Source organism: Triticum aestivum, chromosome 6B (assembly GCF_018294505.1).
Source record: "Triticum aestivum cultivar Chinese Spring chromosome 6B, IWGSC CS RefSeq v2.1, whole genome shotgun sequence".
Lineage (NCBI taxonomy): Eukaryota > Viridiplantae > Streptophyta > Magnoliopsida > Poales > Poaceae > Triticum > Triticum aestivum.
The window spans coordinates 689,785,273-689,794,721 of NC_057810.1; positions in this window are offsets into that span (position 1 = coordinate 689,785,273).

The window sequence follows — 9,449 nt, forward strand, 5'->3', positions numbered from 1 at the left end:
CCGGGGGGGTTCTGGTAACCCCCCGGTACTCCGGTAAAATCCCGATTTCACCCGGGACGATTCCGATATCCAAATATAGGCTTCCAATATATCAATCTTTATGTCTCGACCATTTCGAGACTCCTCGTCATGTCTATGATCACATCCGGGACTCCGAACAACCTTCGGTACATCAAAACTTATAAACTCATAATAAAACTGTCATCATAACGTTAAGCGTGCGGACCCTACGGGTTTGAGAACTATGTAGACATGACCTAGAACTGTTTCCAGTCAATAACCAATAGCGGAACCTGGATGCTCATATTGGCTCCTACATATTATACGAAGATCTTTATCGGTCAAACCGCATAACAACATACGTTGTTCCCTTTGTCATCGGTATGTTACTTGCCCGAGATTCGATCGTCGGTATCCAATACCTAGTTCAATCTCGTTACCGACAAGTCTCTTTACTCGTTACGTAATGCCTCATTCCGTAAGCAACTCATTGGTTACATTGCTTGCAAGGCTTATAGTGATGAGCATTACCGAGTGGGCCCAGAGATACCTCTCCGACAATTGGAGTGACAAAACCTAATCTCGAAATACGCCAACTCAACATCTACCTTTGGATACACATGTAGAGCTCCTTTATAATCACCCAGTTACGTTGTGACGTTTGGTAGCACACAAAGTGTTCCTCCGGTAAACGGGAGTTGCATAATCTCATAGTTGTAGGAACTTTGTATAAGTCATGAAGAAAGCATTAGCAACATACTAAATGATCAAGTGCTAGGCTAACGGAATGGGTCAAGTCAATCACATCATTCTCCTAATGATGTGATCTCTTTAATCAAATGCCAACACATGTTATGGTTAGGAAACATAACCATCTTTGATTAATGAGCTAGTCAAGTAGAGGCATACTAGTGACATTAAGTTTGTCTATGTATTCACACATGTATTATGTTTCCGGTTAATACAATTCTAGCATGAATAATAAACATTTATCATGATATGAGGAAATAAATAATAACTTTATTATTGCCTCTAGGGCATATTTCCTTCAGTCTCCCACTTGCACTAGAGTCAATAATCTGGATTACACAGTAATGATTCTGACACCCATGGAGTCTTGGTGCTGATCATGTTTTGCTCGTGGAAGAGACTTAGTCAATGGGTCTGCAACATTTAGATCCATATGTATCTTGCAAATCTCTATGTCTCCCACCTTGACTTGGTCCCGGATGGAATTGAAGCGTCTCTTGATGTGCTTGGTCCTCTTGTGAAATCTGGATTCCTTTGCCAAGGCAATTGTACCAGTATTGTCACAGAAGATCTTCATTGGTCCCGATGCACTAGGTATGACACCTAGATTGGAAATGAACTCCTTCATCCAGACTCCTTCATTTGCTGCTTCCGAAGTAGCTATGTACTCCGCTTCGCATGTAGATCCCGCCATGACGCTTTGTTTAGAACTGCACCAACTTACAGCTCCAGCGTTTAATAAAAACACGTATCTGGTTTGCGATTTAGAATCGTCCGGATCAGTGTCAAAGCTTGCATAACATAACCATTTATGACTAGCTCTTTGTCACCTCCATAAACAAGAAACATATCCTTAGTCCTTTTCAGATATTTCAGGATGTTCTTGACCGCTGTCCAGTGATCCACTACTGGATTACTTTGGTATCTCCCTGCTAAACTTATTGCTAAGCATATATCAGGTCTGGTACACAGCATTGCATACATGATAGAGCCTATGGCTGAAGCATAGGGAACATCTTTCATTTTCTCTCTATCTTCTGCTGTGGTCGGGCATTGAGTCTGACTCAACTCCACACCTTGCAATACAGGCAAGAACCCTTTCTTTGCCTGATCCATTTTGAACTTTTTCAAAACTTTATCAAGGTATGTGCTTTGTGAAAGTCCAATTAAGCGTCTTGATCTATCTCTATAGATCTTGATGCCCAATATGTAAGCAGCTTCATTGAGGTCCTTCATTGAAAAACTTTTATTCAAGTATCCCTTTATGCTATCCAGAAATTCTATATCATTTCCAATTAACAATATGTCATCTACATATAATATTAGAAAGGCTACAGAGCTCCCACTCACTTTCTTGTAAATACAGGCTTCTCCAAAAGTCTGTATAAAACCATATGATTTGATCACACTATCAAAGCGTTTATTCCAACTCCGAGATGCTTGCACCAGTCCATAAATGGATCGCTGGAGCTTGCACACTTTGTTAGCACCTTTTGGATCGACAAAACCTTCCGGTTGCATCATATACAACTCTTCTTCCAGAAATCCATTCAGGAATGCAGTTTTTACATCCATTTGCCAAATTTCATAATCATAAAATGTGGCAATTGCTAGCATGATTCAGACAGACTTAAGCATCGCTACGGGTGAGAAAGTCTCATCGTAGTCAACCCCTTGAACTTGTCTAAAACCTTTTGCAACAAGTCGAGCTTTGTAGACAGTTATATTACCATCAGCGTTTGTCTTCTTCTTGAAGATCCATTTATTCTCAATGGCTTGCCGATCATCGGGCAAGTCAACCAAAGTCCATACTTTGTTCTCATACATGGATCATATCTCAGATTTCATGGCTTCAAGCCATTTTGCGGAATCTGGGCTCATCATCGCTTCCTCATAGTTTGTAGGTTCACCATGGTCAAGTAACATGACTTCCAGAATAGGATTACCGTACCACTCTGGTGCGGATCTTACTCTGGTAGACCTACGAGGTTCAGTAGAAACTTGATCTGAAGTTTCATGATCAATATCATTAGCTTCCTCACTAATTGGTGTAGTTGTCACAGGAACTGGTTCTTGTGATGAACTACTTTCCAATAAGGGAGCAGGTACAGTTACCTCATCAAGTTCTACTTTCCTCCCATTCACTTCTTTCGAGATAAACTCCTTCTCTAGAAAGGATCCGAATTTAGCAACGAAAATCTTGCCCTCAGATCTGTGATAGAAGGTGTACCCAATAGTCTCTTTTGGGTATCCTATGAAGACACATTTCTCCGATTTGGGTTCGAGCTTATCTGGTTGAAGTTTCTTCACATAAGCATCGCAGCCCCAAACTTTAAGCAACAACAACTTTGGTTTCTTGCCAAACCACAGTTCATAAGGCGTCGTCTCAACAGATTTTGATGGTGCCCTATTTAACGTGAATGCGGCCGTCTCTAAAGCATAACCCCAAAACGATAGCGGTAAATCAGTAAGAGACATCATAGATCGCACCATATCCAGTAAAGTACGATTACGACGTTCGGACACACCATTTCGTTGTGGTGTTCCGGGTGGCGTGAGTTGCGAAACTATTCCGCATTGTTTCAAATGTAAACCAAACTCGTAACTCAAATATTCTCCTCCACGATCAGATCGTAGAAATTTTATTTTCTTGTTACGATGATTTTCCACTTCACTCTGAAATTCTTTGAACTTTTCAAATGTTTCAGACTTGTGTTTCATCAAGTAGATATACCCATATCTGCTCAAATCATCTGTGAAGGTGAGAAAATAACGATACCCGCCGCGAGCCTCAATATTCATTGGACCACATACATCAGTATGTATGATTTCCAACAAATCAGTTGCTCGCTCCATAGTTCGGAGAACGGCGTTTTAGTCATCTTGCCCATGAGGCACGGTTCGCAAGTACCAAGTGATTCATAATCAAGTGATTCCAAAAGTCCATCAGTATGGAGTTTCTTCATGCGCTTTACACCGATATGACCTAAACGGCAGTGCCACAAATAAGTTGCACTATCATTATCAACTCTGCATCTTTTGGCTTCAACATTATGAATATGTGTATCACTACTATCGAGATTTAATAAAAATAGACCACTCTGTAAGTGTGCATGACCATAAAAGATATTACTCATATAAATAGAACAACCATTATTCTCTGATTTAAATGAATAACCGTCTCGCATCAAACAAGATCCAGATATAATGTTCATGCTCAACGCTGGCACCAAATAACAATTATTTAGGTCTAAAACTAATCCCGATGGTAGATGTAGAGGTAGCGTGCCGACCGCGATCACATCGACTTTGGAACCATTTCCCACGCGCATCGTCACCTCGTCCTTAGCCAATCTTCGCCTAATCCGTAGTCCCTGTTTCGAGTTGCAAATATTAGCAACAGAACCAGTATCAAATACCCAGGTACTACTGCGAGCATTAGTAAGGTACACATCAATAACATGTATATCACATATACCTTTGTTCACTTTGCCATCCTTCTTATCCGCCAAATACTTGGGGCAGTTCCGCTTCCAGTGTCCAGTCTGCTTGCAGTAGAAGCACTCAGTCTCAGGCTTAGGTCCAGACTTGGGTTTCTTCTCTTGAGCAGCAACTTGTTTGTTGTTCTTCTTGAAGTTCCCCTTCTTCTTCCCTTTGCCCTTTTTCTTGAAACTGGTGGTCTTATTGACCATCAACACTTGATGCTCCTTCTTGATTTCTACCTCCGCAGCCTTTAGCATTGCGAAGAGCTCGGGAATAGTCTTGTCCATCCCTTGCATATTATAGTTCATCACGAAGCTCTTGTAGCTTGGTGGCAGTGATTGAAGAATTCTGTCAATGACACTATCATCAGGAAGATTAACTCCCAGTTGAATCAAGTGATTATTATACCCAGACATTTTGAGTATGTGTTCACTGACAGAACTATTCTCCTCCATCTTACAGCTATAGAACTTATTGGAGACTTCATATCTCTCAATCCGGGCATTTGCTTGAAATATTAACTTCAACTCCTGGAACATCTCATATGCTCCATGACGTTCAAAACGTCGTTGAAGACCCGGTTCCAAGCCGTAAAGCATGGCACACTGAACTATCGAGTAGTCATCAGCTTTGCTCTGCCAGACGTTCTTAACGTCGTCAGTTGCATCTGCAGCAGGCCTGGCACCCAGCGGTGCTTCCAGGACGTAATTCTTCTGTGCAGCAATGAGGATAATCCTCAGGTTACGGACCCAGTCCGTGTAATTGCTACCATCATCTTTCAACTTAGCTTTCTCAAGGAACGCATTAAAATTCAACGGAACAACAGCACGAGCCATCTATCTACAACAAACATAGACAAGCAAAATACTATCAGGTACTAAGTTCATGATAAATTTAAGTTCAATTAATCATATTACTTAAGAACTCCCACTTAGACAGACATCTCTCTAGTCATCTAAGTGATCACGTGATCCAAATCAACTAAACCATGTCCGATCATCACGTGAGATGGAGTAGTTTCAATGGTGAACATCACTATGTTGATCATATCTACTATATGATTCACGTTCGACCTTTCGGTCTCCGTGTTCCGAGGCCATATCTGTATATGCTAGGCTCGTCAAGTTTAACCTGAGTATTCCGCGTGTGCAACTGTTTTGCACCCGTTGTATTTGAACGTAGAGCCTATCACACCCGATCATCACGTGGTGTCTCAGCACGAAGAACTTTCGCAACGGTGCATACTCAGGGAGAACACTTCTTGATAATTTAGTGAGAGATCATCTTAAAATGCTACCGTCAATCAAAGCAAGATAAGATGCATAAAGGATAAACATCACATGCAATCAATATAAGTGATATGATATGGCCATCATCATCTTGTGCTTGTGATCTCCATCTCCGAAGCACCGTCGTGATCACCATCGTCACCGGCGCGACACCTTGATCTCCATCGTAGCATCGTTGTCGTTACGCCATCTATTGCTTCTACGACTATCGCTACCGCTTAGTGATAAAGTAAAGCAATTACAGGGCGTTTGCATTTCATACAATAAAGCGACAACCATATGGCTCCTGCCAGATGCCGATAACTTCGGTTACAAAACATGATCATCTCATACAATAAAATATAGCATCATGTCTTGACCATATCACATCACAACATGCCCTGCAAACAAGTTAGACGGCCTCTACTTTGTTGTTGCAAATTATACGTGGCTGCTATGGGCTGAGCAAGAACCGTTCTTACCTACGCATCAAAACCACAACGATAGTTCGTCAAGTTAGTGTTGTTTTAACCTTCGCAAGGACCGGGCATAGCCACACTCGATTCAACTAAAGTTGGAGAAACAGACACCCGCTAGTCACCTGTGTGCGAAGCACGACGGTAAAACCAGTCTCGCGTAAGTGTACGCGTAATGTCGGTCCGGGCCGCTTCATCCAACAATACCGCTGAACCAAAGTATGACATGCTGGTAAGCAGTATGACTTGTAACGCCCACAACTCACTTGTGTTCTACTCGTGCATATAACATCTATGCATAAAACCTGGCTCGGATGCCACTGTTGGGGAATGTAGTAATGTCAAAAAATTTCCTACGCACATGCAAGATCATGGTGATGCATAGCAACGAGAGGGGAGGGTGTGTCCACGTACCCTCGTAGACCGAAAGCGGAAGCGTTATGACACGGTTGAGGTAGTCGTACGTCTTCATGATCCGACCGATCCAAGCACCGAACGTACGGCACCTCCGAGTTCAGCACATGTTCAGCTCGATGACGATCCCTGGACTCCGATCCAGCAGGGTGTCGGGGATGAGTTCCGTCAGCACGACGGCGTGGTGACGATGATGATGTTCTACCGACGCAGGGCTTCGCCTAAGCACCGCAACAATATGACCGAGGTGGAATATGGTGGAGGGGGGCACCGCACACGGCTAAGGAACAATCACGAAGATCAACTTGTGTCTAGAGGTGCCCCCTGCCCCCGTATATAAAGGAGGGAGGGGGAAGGTGCGGCCGACCCCCTAGGGGTGCGCCTGGAGGAGTCCTACTCCCACCGGGAGTAGGACTCCCCCCTCTTGCCTTGTTGGAGAAGGAAGGGGGAAGGGGGGAAGAGGAAAGGGGGGCGCCCCCCCCCCCTCCTTGTCCTATTCGGACTAGGGGGAGGGTGCACGCGGCCTGCCCTGGCCGGCCCTCCTCTTCTCCCTTATGGCCCATGTAGGCCCATTAACCCCCGGGGGGTTCCGGTAACCCCCCGATACTCTGGTAAAATCCCGATTTCACCCGGAACGATTTCGATATCCAAATATAGGCTTCCAATATATCAATCTTTATGTCTCGGCCATTTCGAGACTCCTCGTCATGTCCGTGATCACATCCGTGACTCTGAACAACCTTCGGTACATCACAACTTATAAACTCATAATAAAACTGTCATCGTAACGTTAAGCGTGCAGACCCTACGGGTTCAAGAACTATGTATACATGACCTAGAACTGTTTCCAGTCAATAACCAATAGCGGAAGCTAGATGCTCATATTGGCTCCTACATATTCTACGAAGATCTTTATCGGTCAAACCGCATAACAACATACGTTGTTCCCTTTGTCATCAGTATGTTACTTGCCCGAGATTCGATCGTCAGTATCCAATACCTAGTTCAATCTCGTTACAGGCAAGTCTCTTTACTCGTTACGTAATGCATAATTCCGTAACCAACTCATTGGTTACATTGCTTGCAAGGCTTATAGTGATGTGCATTACCGAGAGGGCCCAGAGATACCTCTCCAACAATCGGAGTGACAAAACCTAATCTCGAAATATGCCAACTCAACATCTACCTTTGGATACACCTGTAGATCTCCTTTATAATCACCCAGTTACGTTGTGACATTTGGTAGCACACAAAGTGTTCCTCCGGTAAACGGGAGTTGCATAATCTCATAGTTGTAGGAACTTTGTATAAGTCATGAAGAAAGCATTAGCAACATACTAAACGATCAAGTGCTAGGCTAACGGAATGGGTCAAGTCAATCACATCATTCTCCTAATGATGTGATCTCTTTAATCAAATGACAACACATGTCTATGGTTAGGAAACATAACCATCTTTGATTAATGAGCTAGTCAAGTAGAGGCATACTAGTGACATTAAGTTTCTCTATGTATTCACACATGTATTATGTTTCTGGTTAATACAATTCTAGCATGAATAATAAACATTTATCATGATACGAGGAAATAAATAATAACTTTATTATTGCCTCTAGGGCATATTTCCTTCATGTACGTGGAGAGGCTGACAACTGGGTCCACGGCCGCAGCAAGGAAGTGCGTCCTTATTACGCGAAAAATAATTATTCCTCCACCTGACAGCGGGGACCCACTGGACGGGCCACCATATTTCACGAAAAAAACATTTCCCCCTGACTGCTGGGACCAACGAGCTACATCTTCGCACGCAAGGAAGTGCGTCTGGGCAAAAAAAATGATTCACCCCCTGATTGCTGGGACCCACCAGCTACATCTTCGCACGCAAGGAAGTGCGCCAGGAAAAAAACGATTCGCCCCCTTGACTGCTGGGACCCACCAGCTACATCTTCGCACGCAAGGAAGTGCCTGACAGTCAGGACCCACCTGGTCGAAGCGTATGTAGCGTTGCCATTCTGGTCGCGAACGTGTACGTACATACTGGTGGATATAGAGGCGCGCACGTGTCGTAGTAGAGGCACGCTCGTGTCGTAGTAGAGGCACGCACGTAGCATGTACACGTACGTACAGCGGCCAGTGCGCAAGAAAGAAAATGCGGCCACATATGTGTACATACGGGCGGGGTCTCGAACGCCTACTCGCGCATATATACGTACGGCCAGGGCTCGTGTACATGGCTTGGTCAGAACAAAGAAACAGCATCGTCGTCGTGTTCATGGGGAGCCAACCAGCTGGGTCAGAACGGAATGCGTGGTCGTGTTAATCGGGAGGGCTTGGACGGAACAGGCGATGGAAACGAGGCCTGGTGTACCACAGAATGGAGGAAACGGCCTTGTGTTCGACTGGCCACGTTCGAAACAGGATCCTGTTCATCTGGAGGGGTCTGGCGTACCGCAAAATGGAGGAAACGGACCTCCTACGGTCAAAACGGGGGTCCTGTTGATCGGGGGGGTGTGGCGTACCGCAAAACGGAGGAAACGGACCTCCTACGGTCGAAACGGGGGTCCTGTTGATCGGGAGGGGTGTGGCGTACTGCAAAACGGACCTCCTACGGTCGAAACGGGGGTCCTGTTGGTCGGGAGGGGTGTGGCGTACCGCAAAACGGATGAAACAAACTTGTGTTGGAGCGCTACGGTCGGAACGGGGGTCCTGTTCATCGGGAGGGGTGTGGCGTACCGCAAAACGGGACTCCACGGGATAATGTTCATCTCCACCATCAACCTCCTCCAGCCTCCACGGGCTACTGTTCATCCACCATCGACCTCCTCCAGCCTCCACCTGCGACTGTTCATCCAGCCTCCACCGCGCGCTACTCCACCGGCTACTATTCAACCACCCCTCCACGGGCATCCCTCCACCGTCTACTGTTCATCCAGCCCTCCACGGGGTTGTCCTATTCATCCAGCCCTCCACGGGGTCCTGTTCATCCAGCCCCAACCGGCTCGATCGATCGGGGTCCTGTTCATCCAGAGGCAACGCCACGAGTCCTGTTCATCCACTCC